Consider the following 18,830-nt stretch of genomic DNA (forward strand, 5'->3'; position numbering starts at 1 on the left):
ATTGTTTACGCCACCCAGTTTGTGGTTCTTCTTAGGCCAGCCCTAGCAAACTAGTGCACAGCAGCCTCAGGGGTTTTTGAAAGATTAAATGACACAATTTATGTAAAGTGCCCAGGAGTTCCACAGTGAGCTCTCAAAAATTCACTATCATCATTGTCATATTCATCACATTAGCAGTGGCATCATCTTCATTGACATTGAAAAGGAAATGCCATCTTCATTGACATGGACATTGAAAGTTATGCCCTGTGTTGAAGCCCATACCAAGACCTTCACCTGTTCCCATTTTAGAGCAGAATGTCTATATGAATGTGTGTGTATTGCATATTTCCATTTCATGATTTTGTGGTGGGGTAAATAGCAACTCCTTACTTCTCTTACCCATAATTGCTTCTCTTGTTCATAAAACGAGGAGTTGGGGTCTGTGTCTAGCACCTTGTAAAGATTTCTTTCAGTTCTAGCAGCAACATTCCTATAACTGAGTAATGATTGCGTAGTATTTTCTTATCAATGTAGTACTCAATTCTCCACTTACAGAGGCAGCAGCAAGGACATTAAATCTGGAGTGAGGAAATCAGCATTCCGGTTCTGGATCTTCTATTAAACATTTGCAGGCCTTTCGTCAAGTTAATTACCTTTTCTGGACCATCTGCAAAGAGATGGATGGCAGAACAGAGCTTGAGTGATCAATAAAGTCTTTAAGAACCTATGACAAACTAAGATTCTGATGGTCACCTAACTGAGGCAATAACATCTGTGGGGAGCCCAATCTTGCTGAACAATGCAGTACATCTCTTACTGAAAAAGTTTTTTTAATGTAGTTTAATCATCCTCCTGCCATACGATTAGCATTTTCAAGTGGATCTGAGTTAGTTGAAGCAGATGGTTTATCTTCTCTCATAGTGCTTCGACTTGGACATTATATCATTTCTACATCTAACTCCGTCCTTGCAGTGCTCAAGGAATCCTTCCAAATTTTGCGCACTGTGTTTTGACTTATTTAATGCAGACGTACTTTACCCGCAGTAAACATGATTACCAAAATACTTTAACTTGAGAGCTTCTGCTTTCCTCTCTGGTGTAATTAGTCACACTGCACTCTCTCTGCATTTAGGGGAAAAGGGAGGAAAAGAAAACACTACATACAGCATCTTACAAATGTGTCTTTACTTCTCTCCAGCTGCTGGCTCCACTCTTTTGAGTTTTCAGAGTGTCAGACCCTTGGAACAAGGGTAAAAAAGTAGAAAGTTCCCAGGGTTGTCACCTGATTACACACCTTCGAATGCAAGGGATGGAAGCCGCATGTGGGTCGGGTGAGAACTCACCAGGAGAGAAAGCTTTGAAACTGAGATGTCCCCACCCAAGCAACTGGTTTTTGCTGCTGCTCTAAGTGTCTCAGCATTGGGCCCAAATGTTTTGTCTTCATGACTTGGAAAGAGAAAAGTCCCTTTGAGTAGTAATAGCAACATGAAATCCTAGAATGTCTTACCAGTTTATAACACACCTCACTTTTCAACTTGATCTTCCCAACAGGGAGGCGGCCACGGTAGTCAAAACTATGCGACCTGTGGAACCAGACCTATCTGGATCCCATTCCCGATCTTGGCCAAGACAAATAATACACCTTTCCTTGGGGGATGACCGTGAGTTTTAGAGCTGTAAAGCTGCTAAGAGAGGGTCTTGTGCGAGGCAAGTTGTCAGTAAGTAGTGCCCATTATGTTTTCACATGAGGAAACTAAGGCCCAGAGCAATTTCATAAACTTGTGAACATCATTTAATATCAAACAGATTCAGGTTTCAATCTTTCTTGTTTTCTTTGGATTCGGGTAGAATTTACATAGAGTGAAACGCACACATTCACAGCATACTTTTGAGCCTAACCTCTCTGGCAGCACAAAACCCTATTCCCCAGATACCTCAAGCCACAAAGACTGCAACTTTCCACCTGAGACCCAGCTCCTGTGCTGCACAAACTGAGTGTTCCGGGGACACAGCATCCCTGTGGACACTCTGTGCCTCCTGCACCTGGTTCTTATGCAGTGAGCGCTTCCCTGCTCTCAAGGGGGAGAGCCTCCCATTTCTGCCTGCTGTTGGCCGCTCTGCAGTGGCTTCAAATACACACTCACACTCACACAAGCACCACCCACCCATCCACATGCAGGTTTATTATCTGATAATAAGCTGCTCCACAATGACCACATTCCCAAAACCCAATCTAATTTTTTTTAATGTTCTTTTGACTAACACTCATTTTCCAAGGGATGAGAAATGCAGAAGAAATACACACATACACACATGCACACATGCACACATCTGCACAGAAATATAAAGATAGATACAGGCACATTACCTGGCATTATTTGGAAAAATTGTAGCCATCCCCAACCACGAACAGATTAGGACATTTTTTGAGTTCTGTCTTTTTTTTCCAAAGAGGCTGACTTTCTCGTAATTACGCCGGATAGCAAAGGAATATTCTAAGTCTCCCAAATGTTTATAACAGAGAGAGAGTCAAGAAGTATGAGGGGGTCTTAGAGATTTCCTTAGCATTCTAAAAGCACTTATGAGTGCAGCTGATTTTCTCTTCTGCTGAATACACATTTCAAAGAAGTCATCTCATCCAGTCTCTGGCCTGCAAGTCCAATGCTAGAATTTTCCCAGAGAAAATAAGGACCCATTTGAACTGGGAGATTTCACACAGCAACAACCTAAACACTCAAAGATTATGAGAGGTGTCATTTCACATCAGAGAAGCCAAAGGCTGAGAAGTAACGCGGGGCCTTTCAGTGCTGTCTGCCACCGTGTGTTCTTTGTGACGACTATGACTTGAGTATGAGTTAATTAGTAACTAATGTGATCTTACAGAAAGGAAAGGAATTCGGCCAGGTGAGGTGGCTCACACCTGTAATCTCAGCCCCTTTGGGAGGCCAAGGAGGGCGGATCACTTGAGGTCAGAAGTTTGAGACCAGCCTGGCCCACATGGTAAAACCCTGTCTCTACTAAAACTACAAAAATTAGCCTGGCATGGTGGCACATGCCTGCAGTTCCAGCTACTCGGGAGGTTGAGGCAGGAGAATCACTTGAACCCAGGAAGTGGAGGTTGCAGTGAGCCAAGATTGCACCACTGCACTCCAGCCTGGGTGACAGAGCAAGACAAAAACCAAGAATTTTACTATTAATCTTTTATAGTGAGTGATGTCTGTTACACAATAGGATATACAAGATTGACTATTTTTGGATATAGTTTTTGTGACTCTAAAATTATATTTATCCTTTACTAACCCTTCCCCAATTGAAGAAAAAAACAACTGTGTATGCATATATACATATGTATATTTATGTCTATATATACTTGTATCTATATTGAAGGAAGGAACAATGAAAAATCAGCATGTCTGTGATCAGCTAATTTAACCACCTTATCCTACAGAGAAATTCACTCAGACTATTGTGGCGTAAGATGTCAGCTGTGCTGGCAGAGCTGAGCTACATGCAGCCTTGCCGAGTAACTTTTAACTTTGCTGGGCTTCTCGCCTGTCCTGATAGCACCACCGATCACCTAAAACCATAAAAGTCATCTGAACTCTTAGTTGTTTTTTTTTTTTTGCTTTAATTTCAAAATCTCTCATGTTTTTATTGTCTTTTTTGCATTTCAGCTGTCAATAACCAGGTTCAGGTCATGAACCTTAGTCTTTTCATTACAACTTCCGAATAATTTTTCTCTACTCCTAATTCTGTAGTTTCAACCTATCCTGTACTCTACTGGTAATTCTAGAGATGATTATTTTTAATAATTATTAAATATATGTTAGAAATTAATATGTAATTAGCACATAAAACCTAGGCACTTATGGATAGTTTTGCTTAGGATGGGTCTAAAATCAAGAAAGTGAGTCAATTTAAGTTTAGTTTAAAAGGAATAATAAAATAAAGAATAGTATAAATAAAGTATAGCAGAAACTTAATATTTAAAATACACTGGTGGCAAGAAGAATACGGGATGTGGTGAGACAAATTCTCTTGGCTGCTTGGTTCTGCCATATAAAAATTCTGGGTGAGTCACCTTGCCTCTGTGAGCCTTAGACTTGTCATTAGCAAAATGAAATAATGCTATGCACAAGAATTTATATATATATAATACGTATACACACACTATATTATATATAATACTATACATATATAATATGTGTATAACACTATATTATATATAATACTATACATATATAATATGTGTACACACACTATATTATATATAATACTATATATACACATTATATTATATACATATGTGGTGCCTTTATATCAGTTATGAATGTATTTTACTTTTTAATGGAGTGTCACCTGTCTCTGAGCCTGTTTTCACCTGGGAGATGAGGAAAATCTCCTGTAGGTTTTGATTGATTGTTGCTCCTTCTCTCTGATGTGAGCTAAGAATCTAGGACTTCAGTGGTGCTCAGAATATGAGAAGCAGGCTGGGCACAGTGACTCACACCTGTAATCCCAGCACTTTAGAAGGCCAATGTGGGCAGATCGCTTGAGCTCAGGAATTTGAGACCAGCCTGGGCAACGTGGTGAAACCCCATCTCTACCAAAAATACAAAAACTTAGCTGGGTGTGGCGTGGTGGTGTGTGTCTGTGGGAGGCTGAGTTGGGAGGATCCCTTGAGCCCAGGGGTTGGAGGTTGCAGTGAGCCAACTGTGCTACTGCACACCAGCCAGGGGACAGAGTGAGACAAAAAGAAAAAAAGGAGAAAGAGAGAGAGAGAGAGAAAGAGAGAAAGAAAGAGAAGAGAAGAGAGGAGAAGAGAAGAGAAGAGAAGAGAAGAGAAGAGAAGAGAAGAGAAGAGAAGAGATAGAAGGGAAGGGAAGGGAAGGAAGGGAGGGAGGGAGGAAGGAAGGAAGGAAAAGAAAGAAAGCAAGAAAGAAAGAAAGAAAGAAAAGAAAAGAAGAGAAGAGAAAGAAGGGAAGGGAAGGAGGGAGGGAGGAAGGAAGGAGAGAGAGAAAGAAAGAAAGAAAGAAAGAAAAAGAAAGAAAGAAAGAAAGAAAGAAAGGGAAAGAAAATAAAAGAAAGGAAAAAGACTTACTTCACAGAGATTGTTGTAACCTCATCGCACAAGATGCTGCTGTGGAGGGTCCTTCTCAGGGTGCCTCAGACTTTCATTTTCCACTTTGAAACACATCTGAAGACATTTATGCCAGATTCAGAACATGAAGTCCTGGCAATATTCTTAGGATGACAAGAAATTTTATTTTTTCCTTAATACTCTCATAGTAGCAAGAACCACATCCACGTGAATCTCAATAGTTTCCTGCAACACGGGTAACAATATCTTGAAAGAGCACACTGGATACATATCAGCTATTCTGAACATCGGCAGCAGTATTATTTAATGCACACTTCTCTCCTCATTCCACTCCCTCTTTTGAATCCTTGATGACTCCTCTCACTCCCTGGGTTAGGCCTAATCTCCCTGTCTAGGCATTTAACCCAATCTGCTTTAAACACAGCCTACTTCATCAGCCATATCTCATGAAGCCCTCTACAAAAGGACCACCTGAACAGAGCCAGAACCACAAATATATGTTGTCTGAATTCATACCCATCTGTATCAAAGCTGGTGACATTTGAGTGATCATGGGTGTGCTCAACTCTATCCCCTCATGCCTACTCAAATCATTCCTTAGGTAATTTCCTCCTGTTTTTCCCGTATCATAATTTGCTCCGTTTCTATGAGTCTTTCTCCTAGATACACAGTCTGCAGCTATTTTAAAAAGTTACTGACCCCCTAACTACAGCTTTCTGCCTCTACTCTCCTTGAATGCCAAATTCCTCGGAAGTCTCATGCCCATCCACCGTTTCCACTTCTACAATTTTCTCTCGAAGGATTGGCCACACACTACACCAGAACAACCCTTACAAGGTGGTAAACATGGTGACACCCAGTGTTCAATTGTCACTCCTCATCCTACTTGACTTTGCAACAATATTTACTGTATTTAATATTTCTTCATTAAAAAAATTTTTTTTTTCTATGTGGATTCAAGATAATACGGATCATTTGCTTTCTTCCTGCTCACTGGCCTTCCTCCTAAGTGGTCTTTGCTTGTTCCTCCTCCTTTCCCTGACTTCTGAACACTGTGGCATCCCTGGTCTTAGCACCCAGACTGTCCTCCGTACTCATGTGTGACATCCCAGGTGCGACATCATCCAGCCTTCCTCCTTTAAACACATCTCAGCACTGGCAGTCCTAAATGTCTATCTCTAACAAGACCCCTTTCCTTCTGAACCACAGGCTCATATATTCAGCTACTTCTTGATGTCACCTCTCTGATGTGTAATAGGCACCTCAAGCATCTCAAACACAGCATGCCTGAAGTGAACTCCTCCTTGGCCCCACTCACCAAACTTGTGTGTCTCACTGTTCAGCTATCTCAGTCAATGGCAGCCCCATCCTACCATTTGTTTAGTTTCTGGCAGCATGGTTGACTCTGCTCTCTCTAATGCCCCACGTTCACTCCCTAGCAAGATTCAACTTTCAAAACACATCCAAGTCTGGGTGCAGTGGCTCACGCCTGTAATCCCAGCTACTCCAGAGGCTGAGGGACAAGAATCACTTAAACCCTGGAAGCGGAGGTTGCAGTGAGCCGAGATCACACCACTGCACTCTAGCCTGGATGATGGAGTCAGATTCTCTCTCAAAAAAAGAAAAGAAATCCAATCTTGGATCGTTTGTCTCTGCTCCCCTGATACTCCTATGGTTTGGGTCACTGTCATCACTAACCTGATTATTGAAATAGCATCTCACACAGTCTCCCTCTGTACATTTCTGATTTCTTACCGTCTATGCTCACCAGCAGTCAGAATGATCCTTTTTATTTTTATTTATTTATTTACTTTGTTTATTTGTTTTGTTTTGTTGTGAGATGGAGTCTCACTCTGTCACCCAGGCTGGAGTGCAGTGGCATGATCTCAGCTCACTGAAATCTTCATCTCCCATGTTCAAGCCATTCTCCTGCCTCAGCCTCCCGAGTAGTTATTTCAAAATAACTTAACATGACCATTATATAGGCGATTAACTCAATTTAAGGAATGCTGTCTTGTTGGGAAAAAAGTCTATTACATAGTAGTCTCATAATATATTGGAAATACATGTTAAACAATGCATTTATACCTTAAGAAAAAGAAACATCACACTGCATAGGAAGAAAAAATGTATTTAAAAAGCACAAGAAAGTTTATTCAATATTTAATTATGATGACATTAAAGTATTATAGTTATTTAAAAATCAAAATACCATCTTAACAAGCCCATCAGAAACAGGCAATCCAAAATTCCTCTTTGTGGCTAATCTGACTAAATCAGGTGTTTCCTCTTTTAAAAAAACTTTCTTTGGTTTGAAGATATTTCCCTCAAGTGTAGAGGCTGATGCAACAAATAAAGAAATTTAGCTTCTGACCTCCAAACTGAAATGCAGAAAGTAAGGCGGTGTCAAGGTGTCAAGGCAGTAATTAGATGCCACACAAGAAGATTAACAAGGGAGACTGTAGCTGGGCACGGTGGCTCATGCCTGTAATCCCAGCACTTTGGGAGGCCGAGGCAGGTGGAACACGAGATCAGGAGTTTGAGACCAGCCTGACCAGAATGGGGAAACTCCATCTCTACTAAAAATACAAAAATTCGCCAGGTGTGGTGGCGCGCACCTGTAGTCCCAGCTACTCAGGAGGCTGAGGTAGGAGAATTGCTTGAACTTGGGAGGTGGAGGTTGCAGTGAGCTGAGATTGTGCCACCGCACTCCAGCCTGGGCAACAGAGCTAGACTCCCCCTCAAAAAAAAAAAAAAAAACCAAGGGAGATTACAAAACCACGAGTCAGCCTAGTTGAGTATTCCATATTTGTTTATTTCAACATCAACACTGTTATGTATTAAACATTGCAATACTAAATAATGCTATGGAGATGAACAAAACACATATCTGCCCTCCGGGAGCTCATAGCTTGGTGAGATGAGAGTGTGAGCAGCTGATGATTCCCCAGCAAGCTCTCCGATGGAAGGAAATGCACACAGAGGCTGTGGATGACTACAGCTGGGGAGTGGTGACATCTCAGTGAAAAGGACAGCTGAAGTGAGTCCCGAGGGAATGGTGGCATTTAGGTATCAGTGTGTGCTGAGTTGTCCTCTGAAGGACATACACTATTTGTGGAACTAGGATTGATAAGAGATGAGCCAGGAAGAGTCAGGGGAAATCTCCTCAAGGGCCCTGTGGCCATACCAAGGCCTTTGGGTTTATCCTATAGCAGAGTGTGAGGCTGGGAGAACCGTGTGGGTGGATGGCTGAAGGCCACCTCTCATTCTGAAAAGGCAAAGAAGACTTCTAAGAGGTTATCCTGTTTGACACATGGAAAATGTTCAGAGATCCTATGGGAGGGTAGAGACCTGAGAACAGAAAGCCACATAGCAGGATCAAGAGAGGGAGGGGGAGGATTCCTAGCAGGTGATTCTCCAAGTTCTTACCCCTCACCTCACCCTCACAGATAGCCTATGAGGTGGGATTTTTTTTTTTTTTTTTTTTTTTTGAGACAGAGTCTTGCTCTGTCACTCATACTGGGGTGCCATGGTGTGATATCAGCTCACTGCAACCTCTGCCTCCCGGGTTCAAGCGATTCTTTTGCCTCAGTCTCCTGAGTAGCTGGGATAACACGTGTGCACCACCGTACCTGGCTAATTTTTTTTGTATTTTCAGTAGAGACGGGGTTTCACCATTTTGATCAGGCTGGTCTCGAACTCCTGACCTCGTGATCCACCCACCTCGGCCTCCCAAAGTGCTGAGATTACAGGCATGAGTCACCATGCCTGGCCCAGGAGGGGATTTTTATTCCCATTTGACCAGTGAGAAAATCAGGACTCAAAGAGAATAAGTAACTTGTGAGAGGTGGAGATGGGATTTGGGCATGAGTCCCTCTGACCTCAGAGTCTGCACTCTTGTCTTTTATGTTAGGGGAATTTACAGCGTCTAGAAGGATCTAAGCAGCTTTGTTCCTACTGTAGACATCATGTCTCTGCCATTTAACCTCACAGAACTTTCCTTTCCATTTGAGCATGATGGTTTGGATAACGTTGAAAGAACATATTCGGTTCTGTCCATGTGAAAAGGAAACAGTCAAATGATTTCCGTCAAAACCCTATCAAGGAAAAGAGAGAGAAAAAAAGAGAAACACAAGTTTAATTCCAGTTTCCATTGTGCATTCCCCATAAGATCCATAAAAACCTCCTCTGCCAACAAAGGCATGGTCCAGTGTCAAAGCTTAATGGGAAAAGTGAGTGCAGTGAGGCAAGGCCTGGGCATGAGAATCACATTTTCCCACTTCTCTCTCCAGGTCCAAGGCAGGAGACTCATTAAAGCCAACAGAACTGGCAGCAAATGACCTCTCGTAGCTGAAGATGCACGCTGAAATGTACAGGGAACCACAAAAGAGCTCAGTCTGTTTCCAGGACCCAAATGGAGGTGGCAGGATGGGTTCATTAGATAGACGTGGCCGTCTTAGTCTTCAGAAGAGCCATGTGGAAGTCGATTTGTATCAGGAAGAGACATGCCATCTGGGCATCTGCACCAGAGCTGACGTGTGGTTCCCAGGACCGTGCTGGAAGGTCAGCCTGTATTGCTACTGCTACCTACGTGTCTCGTTCGCTCTAGAGAAAGTCTGAATTTTTGCTTAAAGAGTCATCTTTTCCAGGAGAATCACCTTAAGAAAACCCTCTTCAGCATTAGAATTTCTTAGATTTAACAGAAGAAGAAAAAAGGAGAGAAAGAAAGAAGCGAGAGAGGGAGAAAGACTGTGTGTGCTGAGCTACTAAATCCAAGGGTTGTAAATGGAAGAAAAGTTCACGGGGTGAGAATTGGGGTGAAGGGATGATCAAATTTTGTCAAATTGCCTTTCTTTGTGGAGTTTTAGAATGGAATTCAAGTAATGTTTAGCCAGTGATGACTGTGAGCCAGCCACTTCCACGTATGCTGCCTTAATTCCTCTTCCTCAATCCCTGTGTGGTATATAACCTTGGCTCAACACTGCAAAGGAGATGACAGAGGTTCAGAGACACTTTATAGCTCATTCAAGGGCATACTGATGACGGCAAGTATCTGTATCTGAGTCAGGCCTGAAACTTGTTCTTCCCGATTCCAAACGGGTGCATTTCCCATGCCATCTGCTCTCATGATGGGACCATTAAAAGGAAGAACCCTCCCTTGCGGCAGAGGCTCAAGGGCTAGCTCATTTCTCAACCATCTGCTTACATAGTGCCTAGGAGAAGTACTCCAATCCCTTCCCACGGGGGAGAAGACTTCTTTGGGAAGAATAGCCCCCCAGTGTAAAGACAGTCCATTCTGCTGCAACCGGGAAGCCCTATCTGGGATCTTTCTTATCTTTGGATGGCAATGGATTTGTGGGATGGGGACAGAATGGCAAAAGCTGGGGTGGAAAGATGAGTAGGTGATCTGTGGGGGGCCTTGTGTGCCAACAGTGATCCTGTTCATTCATCCATGAGCCACTGAAGAGCTTACAGCAGGAGTGGTACAAATCTTGATTTTTATTTTTTTAAGAAAAGTCATTGTTGGCCACGAGAAGGGTGGACCACAGATAGGACTGCTGGCATGAGACTAGGTCACAGTAGTTTATTATTGTTTCTTCATCATCCTGTCAAGGGATTGAAGCTCCTTCTCTTTAGCAAATGGAGGGGTGAGATTCCCAGGGGAGACATTTCCCTGCCATCACCCCTTGATCTGTTTGAAAAACCAGACAGGTGAGCTTAAAAGAAACCACCTGCATACTCTTTAAAGAAAGTTCCTCTTATATTCCTCTAGAGTAGAAACCCGAAACTCTAGTTACTTCATGGAAATGTCTTTCCTTGTGGTTTTTCCAGTCTGTTTTGGCTGATGCCCAGCCTTGTGAGTAGGTAAAATAATTTTCTGGAAAGTATCCGAATGATTCAGCACATCCACTGAGTTTCTAGTCAGGAGTCTGGCCCTGTCCCTGGTGATGGAGCTTCTGTTTGGGATTTTCCCCTTTTACTGGTCAGCACCAAATTCCCCCTGGTTGACACCTTAAATGTCAGTTCAAATGCTGCCTTCTGATACTTTCTTTTCAGAATCAAGACTCAATTCCAAACAAGTTCCTGTTTAAAGAACAGACAAAAAAGTGCATATTAAGGCAAAGAGGTTAGAACTGAGATGTGGAGAGGGGAAAGAATGAAAAATAAATAAATAAAAAGAGGAAAAAGGGAGCTGAAGGAGGCTGAGATCCGGCTACCAGCCCAGACCTCAGACTTGCATGGCTGGGCGCCCAAGGACACTGCACCTGTAGACTCCAGAGGCAAATCCAAAGTGACTCTCTCCTCAAAGCATTGTGCACCCTGGATTTTCCACTCATAAATGCTAAAATGGCCATTGCGTAGCCTGCACCTAGAATTTCAACCTGGAACTTTTCACACCTTCTGTGCATTTCCTTGAGACCCTTCCCATCATCCACATGATCTGTAGGAGCACCACGGTCCGTCAGTTCTGCCAGCTAAGCTGCTCTTGAATTCGCCTTCATCCAGATAGACTTTTTCAGAAGGCCTCTTTGGCCTGGGCAGCTGCAGCCTCCAGCATTGCTCCTTTCTCTCTGCAGCGGGAGTGATCTTTCCAGGATGTTTATCTGTATCTGTCAGGTGGCTGTTCCTCCCCTGCTTAAAATTCTCCAGCAGGACTTCAGAGTTGCCAGGGTGAAATGCAGAGCCACTGGCTCACCTTCCCTGGTCTGATCCTGTGCGTGTCTTCTAAACTTATCTCTGGCACCACGGCCATGTGAAATAGTCGTTCCAGCATTTCCTTAAATATATCTTTTTAATCTTCTTTTGCCTGCTATTCCCTCTATTTGAAATGTCACCCACACCACTTTCCCATTAATAGCTGCTTTTCTGTCTTGCTCCTACACATCTGCACATCACCTGGACATTATCGGCACCTCAAAGCCTCTCCCGGCGTTGTTCCTTCTGGAGTGAGGTGCCCCTGTCGGTTCTCCCATAAAACCATGGGTTGCATTACATGTAGCTCTCTGGACTCTGATTGTTGATCTACTTTCCTTTCTCCCTCAGTCACCTTTGAGTTCCATGTGCTGTCGGCCCATCTCAAACTCATGACACAACTGTTGACACATAGATGGTAGCCAGTGCTTGTCAACTAAAGAAAAGAATGGGAAAGGAAGAAGACAAACGTGACCAAAGAAAAAAAAAAGGTAAACTCAGTGCTGATGTTAAAAAATCAAAAGATGTTGTGCTGCCTTGAGAAGGTTTTTGCACACTTAAACATGGGTCAAATATTAGAATGTCAAAAAAGGAGAGGCACACAATGTTACCAGACCCCTTTCCTCCCTGAGCTGTGTAGGAACAGTGGTAACCTCAGCCTTCACAGAGAGAGACATCTTCCTGGAATAACCTGCATGTCAGGGCGGTATGCGGTATCCTACCCACGCCTGGGTGCTGCGTTAGCCTCCTGTTTCCTGTCTGCCCACTCACATTTGATTTGACCTCTTTCTCACCAGAAAAGCTATATTCTCTCACAACATATGTTTGTTTGTTTTTTAATTCTACCCATCCTTCTAAGATGCTCGCGTCTCTCTTTAACATTTGTCAAAATGGCTTCACCTCATGACTTTATTTTGCAAATTCACTTATTTAGAGGCTTGTTAAAACAAAGACCTGCCCTTGCAATTTAGGGATGCAGCCACCAGGTGGCAGGATGGTGCTCAAACTGCAGGGTGCGGGCTTTCCCTGAATTCTTCAGGATTCAGGTTTCCAGTCAATGCAAGAAGCCCTCTTCCGTCCCTTCAGGATCAGCCTGCTCTCTGCAGGGCGCTTCCAGGGACAAGGCCTCATGAGGACAGCCCACTCCATAAACAGGTAAATCTTGGGAGTAGAGATACTCTGGAGCAGGTCAACAATATTTCCTGTGCAAATGCCAGGGACCCAGCATTTGATAAGAGCTGCAGATAAAAAAGATGCTGAAGAGGTTCTCTTAAGAGGAAATCTCTTTTTAAGAGCTCACATCACCTAAAATGTTTTCTTTTAACTCAGGTAGAATGCTGCTTTGATAAAGTGCAGCCTCCTTCCCAGCTCTGCAATGCAAGCGCACCCTGGACCCTGACTTCCCCATCCTCCTTTTATGCAGTCTCACACTGATGTGTCATCGCTCCACAGTCCCTCAAGCCCCCAAGCTTCTCCCTCCTGCCTGACTCCTTCCCTGGCCCCCAAAGAAGGCTGACAGAAGGAACTAAACTGAAATAAAGAGGCCATGGTAGCTCTGTTTCCTAAGATGTTTTGTTCTTTTTCTACCCATAAGGGAATGATTCAAAATGTCCCTCCACCTGGGTCCAGCCGGTTTGCCTGAAGTTAATTCACTCACCAGCTGTTAAGGCTGCTTCTGTCGTTGGGTGAAATTTGGCTGGCTCACCCACTCTTCGGAGCTACAACTGGGTCTGGCCTCATTAGAAGCCATGTGGCCTCTGTAGCTGGCACCGTGGCTGTCCCCCGAGTCAGCCGGGATTGCATCAGCTCCTCTGATGGCCAGAAGCAGATTTCACACTTTTTCCTCTCTCGAATGTGTGCTGTCTTCTTGCTGCGTTCTGATTTAGCTTCCTATCTCCGAGACACATATTTAGCTCTCATCTCATTTGCAGAGGTGCTGTCGTGGTTTTGAACGATGTGGTCTTACTTTTCCAGCTGTTCCATGTCCCCAAAACAACATTCTTTGGGGTTACACTTGCGGGGAATTGTCTTCCAAAATATTATCTTTCTATTTCGAGTTTTGCCTAAGCATCTCCAGCAGACATTATCAACGATGTAATTTTTGGCAAATTTAAGAGCGTGATCCTGCATAACAGATGCTTGGGAGAGCACTGACAACTCACACAAGATGATTACCATTCCACTGTCTTGACCCTCCTAGGTTGAGAGCACAAGGGGGAGGGTTTTTTTGATAGAATTGATGAGACTGAAAAAGATCTGATTTTGGTCTTTCAATGTCAGTGGATACCACTCAGGATGTGTTGAACTGGGGAGGGAAGTTGGCCTGTACTAAACACATACCACACATCCAGCACTCCGTAAGGTAGGCTCAGCTATTTTCAAGGTAACCCTGTAAGCATTCTGTTATTATGCCTTTTAAAAGATGTGAAACTGAAGATCCAAGTCTAAGAAATGTTTAGCCATTGCTGCACAGAGCATAGAGATTCAAAGCAGGCTATAATTCAAGGTCTTTCTGTATCCAAAGCTTGTGCTCCTCAAAAGCAGTATAATTCCTTTCTAAATTAACTTTGATTTCTTTTTTCTGATTATAAAAGCAAAAGTTGCTAATGTAAAAAAAAAAATGGAAAAATACATAAAAATGTAAACAGAGACCTCAAATCACTTTTAATTCATTAACATTTTGTTATTTTTTTCTTTCTGTACTGGTTTTTCTAGATAACTAATTAGACAGATGAGACAGACAGACAGACAGATGGCCCATAGTATCTTTAACCATTTCTCTATTGTGGTTCTAGTTACATATGTCAAACTGACTTCTAAAAATAAATGAGTAGCAATTCGTAGCAGTATATGAGTATATCTATCTCATATCAGAAGAAGCAATAATGTAGTAACTTCTATGGCCTTGGTTTGCCTTCTAAGAGAAATTGACATCTTATTACTTTAATTACATTACTAACCAGATTGAACCATTTTCAATTCGGTCATTTTTCGTGTTTATTTCCATATTTACTTTTCAATAAAAAGTAAATTTTTTAAATTTTCTCTATTAGAGGTTAGATTTTTCTTTATTCAGAATTACAGATCTCTTTTCTCATTTTATGGCAAACAAATCTATGTTTGTTTTATACAGGTCTATAATTCTTTCTTCCTCACTTTAGAAATGAAAGCTAACTTTTCTTACTTTGGGAAATAATGCCTAACTAACTTCATTCAGGCTACTCTTTGGGCTAATAGGGAATTCCTACAAGTGCCAGTCTGCAAATGAAAATGAATTCTAGCCAAGTTATTATCATTTTGACCTTTAATTGCATGTGTCCTTCTTCTCCCTCCTTTGAAGATCAAATTAAAAAACAAAGCAAAACAAAACAAAACACTTGGTTTTTGTATATCTCCTAAATCTGACAAGTAATTTTTGGCTTCCTCATAAGTTTCTGTTGCTGTTATTCTCCACAGAATTTTTAAAGATATAGTATATAAGGAAAACAATTTTTGTTTGCTTTTAGACACAGGTTAATTTTTAAAATTTAGACATTTAAAAATCCTTAAGTAACTGATTTTTGACATTTATTTGTGTCCCACCAGTTGCTTAGAAGATTAAAACATTCTTTGGAGAAACTCTGTATCCTTTTAAAGATTGTTAATGATATAAAATTTAATATTTATGGTTACTAGTAATCAATCAATACATATTCTTTGAGTTAATGACTGAACTATTCTTTTTTTCCCTCTTCATCTACCCAAATCTTAACCACTTTTCTAGGCTCAGGCTAAGCCCCTTGCCCACCCCTACTAGGCTATACAGAAAGTCCTCACCGTTCTTAGAAGCCATGCTGTCCTGTTAAATCTCCCTTGGCACAAAGCAAAAATCACTCCAAATATTACTAAACTTTCCATATGTTTATATTTTATTTTTTCAACTAGCTTCATTAAGTGTGCATCCATTCAATTCAATTTATTGAATGCTTTATTAAGCTTCACTTAAATAAGACTTTGTAAAATTATGTAATTTTTACATACTTGTAAACATACACACATGATATATTTATTCCAAAAGAGATGATAAGTGGAGGAAATGGGGAGAGTGGGTGTCCTGGTGGTGTGTTTGAGTTGACTTGCACCAGCCTGCAAGAGCCTAGGGTTAAATTTTCAGCTATTTTGTAATTTGGTTGTTAAACACAGTCATTATTAAAAATCAAGTGTACTATTATAACTTCTCTGTCCAACTCTGCCTTCAGTGACATCATGTTGGTAGCTTGAAAATGAGCATGGTAGAAATATTTATAAAACAGAAATTGGCAAACACTATAAAACAAAACTTGATTTAATGCTCTGTTGATTGACTAGACTTAAGAAAGTATTGCACAAAATGTCAGTAATGCAGATTAAACCTAATAGTGTGCTGTGCATGTAGCTACTACATTGTGTATAGCAAAAGACATTGAAGAAATATTCTTCCTGTATTTGAATACCACTATCCAATTAGACAAAAAAAGTTCCTCACATCATTGAACAAAGAGTGAAATTCCGACACACATGGCAGTGAACCGGAAACAGGCTTTGATTTACTAAATTTATAATAGTTTGTATGGGAATGAGAACTAGTTAAACAATAGATCACTTATTGGACTTAATGATAACAAATTTAATGAGGAAAGAGCAGAAAGGGATTCAGTTTCAATTATCAAATCATAACTGAATTGTAACTATAGGTTGGCTATAGATACTGCAGCTTGGCAAAAATCAGTGAAAGCATTCTGTAAGAATTAATTGCTTATGTAAAATTTGCAATAAAAAGTATTGTGTATTTTATTATTTGTAAATTGTGTAATATACATCCTTTATATCAGTAAAGTTTATAATGACATTATATACATGTATATATATTCTAGCAATTTTTTTTTGGTGAGCTTGTTGTTAAATATTTACCTGCAAATCACTGTGTGTTCTTCATTGTAAAATGTGATCATAGTTGATTTTGAACAAGGGAATGTAGAGCCCTGGCTACATTATGGGCATTATCTCCCCACTCTTCCTAGAGATGTATCCTCTCCTATTACTTTATAAAACATATGTAGCTTACCTTTTGTTTTCTGGGGGGTAAGGGCATTCAGAATATCCCCATAGAGATATTCTATGTTTTACTCTGCCTGTAAAATACCTACACATGCTTTATCTTTTTTAATATCAAAAGCATACAACTAACATATGCTTCTTAAAAAGACACCAGGAAAAAAGACTTAAGCTTCATAACTATCAGTGAGACCCCCAAAATAGCATCTTTCAATTTTCCCTACTGCAGTTCTCTTGCTTAGAAATTCCCATACCTCCAGTGCTGACTCTGGTAACTCTCCTCTCCACTAGAAATCCCATAGTGTAGAGTCCCATTCCAAAACAAAAGATACCTAAGGAAGAAAACAAATTTAGATTTTTAAATAAATAAATCGGACTTATGAAAGCTACTTCTCAATTTTATATATCCATAACGTTGCCCATTTTTGCCCTCAAAGGATGATGATTATTTTGTCTTCAGGAAGATGATCCCTCTGTTTGAGCTCTTTTGCCGGTTTGTGGTATTTAATGTTTACCCTGCCATCTACATCTCTGGGTTAAGTCATAGAGGAAGGAAGCCCTGTGTGTGGACAAGGTGCCTGGCTCTGGTGACCTTCTCCGTCGTCACGTGATCTCACCTATAAACACGGCATCCCAAAGAAGATTACCAATTAAAAAAAAAAAAAGCTTATCTTAACGACCTTCAATCAAAGGCTTCCTTAAGATCTCACTTCCTGTTTTCTACTCTCAAAACCTGAGCCCTAATTTTTTCCTCTAAACCTAAAAAGATACCCAGTTTTAATTGCTAAAATGTTTCCAACAGAAGTAAAATAATACGACTTAATGGATAGAGGATGACTACTGAAATTCATTTATCTCGATTTGGTATATTTAAATACCAAGAAAGATCAAGGAATTCATATTGGCTACATATGCGCTAATGAGATAATCAAGGTTTAATGAAAACCAACAGTTATTAGCTAATCAGTTCAGCTTAGTGACTGTTGGTCTGTTATGGCAGGACAAGAATAATTAAGTGACACTTAGAGGTATGAGAAGAACGTTAGTCAGAAATTGGTGTGTCTACAGAAGGCTCCAAATGGCCGACGTTTAATGGTCCTCTCTACGTTGCCATGACAACTCACTTGGTAACTCGTGTATCCTCAGTTTAGGAAAACAAGGGGCAGAGTGTTCTTAGGAAGGTGCCATCCCCTTTAAGCGGATCTATAAGCATCACAGATGAACAGAACTTTAAACATTCCGCCATGAATATTCATGAAGTAAGTTGTTTTTTGTTGCCTGCCTAGTCAGCAGTCACAAAACACATGGTGTGTGTTGGCAGCATCTTGCCTAGGTAGAGGGCTAGGGACTGAGGCAATGGCAGGAACCAGGACCTGTGAGGCTGACTGACATTTCCATCTGTAGCGAAGGCTGGTAATTAACAGGAAGGAGTATGCCTGCAGCATTGCACCATCTGCTAGGGAAACGGCTCAATAAGAAAGGAACTGGATGGAATCTCAGCAGTGGCGCGATCTGGTTCCGACATGAGGCTGGGCATCTGTTAGCTGAGGAGATAGACTATTAGGAAATTCAACTGGGAATGAACAACATGGAAAGAGAGCACTCTGACCTAGCCCATAAAAGCAACTCTTCAGAAATGGTGTCTTTTTATCTTACTTACCCAAGTCTTCTGAAAATGGTTTGCTGAGGGACCATTACAGATCTGTTTGAAATAACACAATGGTTTCAAAAATGCTGTTTTATTCCAACATGAGATTCTTGAAATCAGGATACAGCTGTCATCTTTTGACAATAGAGCTAATTTCAGAGCGAGGATATGAGGTTAAATTCCTTCTTTTGTTGTTTAGATTGGGGAGCAGCGGGGAGAAACAAAAATGATCATTTAAATGCTATGCTGTTCAAAATTGAGAAGGCAAAAAACCCTGGGATGCCCTGATGGAAAGTGAGCAGGTCAGAAATCACCCCAAAATTCTTACAGTGT

The 18,830-nt window shown here is 41.2% G+C and overlaps 1 long non-coding RNA gene across 1 annotated transcript; it reads right to left on the bottom strand.

Moving 5' to 3' along the window:
* Window positions 1-8,886: 8,886 nt before the first annotated feature.
* LOC129057768 (uncharacterized) lies at window positions 8,887-18,611 on the bottom strand. Its single transcript, XR_008522525.2, has 3 exons — window positions 17,974-18,611; window positions 17,104-17,181; window positions 8,887-11,167 (listed from the first exon to the last, which is right to left on the bottom strand). It is a non-coding gene; the product is annotated as an uncharacterized LOC129057768 (long non-coding RNA).
* Window positions 18,612-18,830: the final 219 nt, after the last annotated feature.

This window comes from Pongo abelii, chromosome 12 (genome assembly GCF_028885655.2).
Source record: "Pongo abelii isolate AG06213 chromosome 12, NHGRI_mPonAbe1-v2.0_pri, whole genome shotgun sequence".
NCBI lineage: Eukaryota > Metazoa > Chordata > Mammalia > Primates > Hominidae > Pongo > Pongo abelii.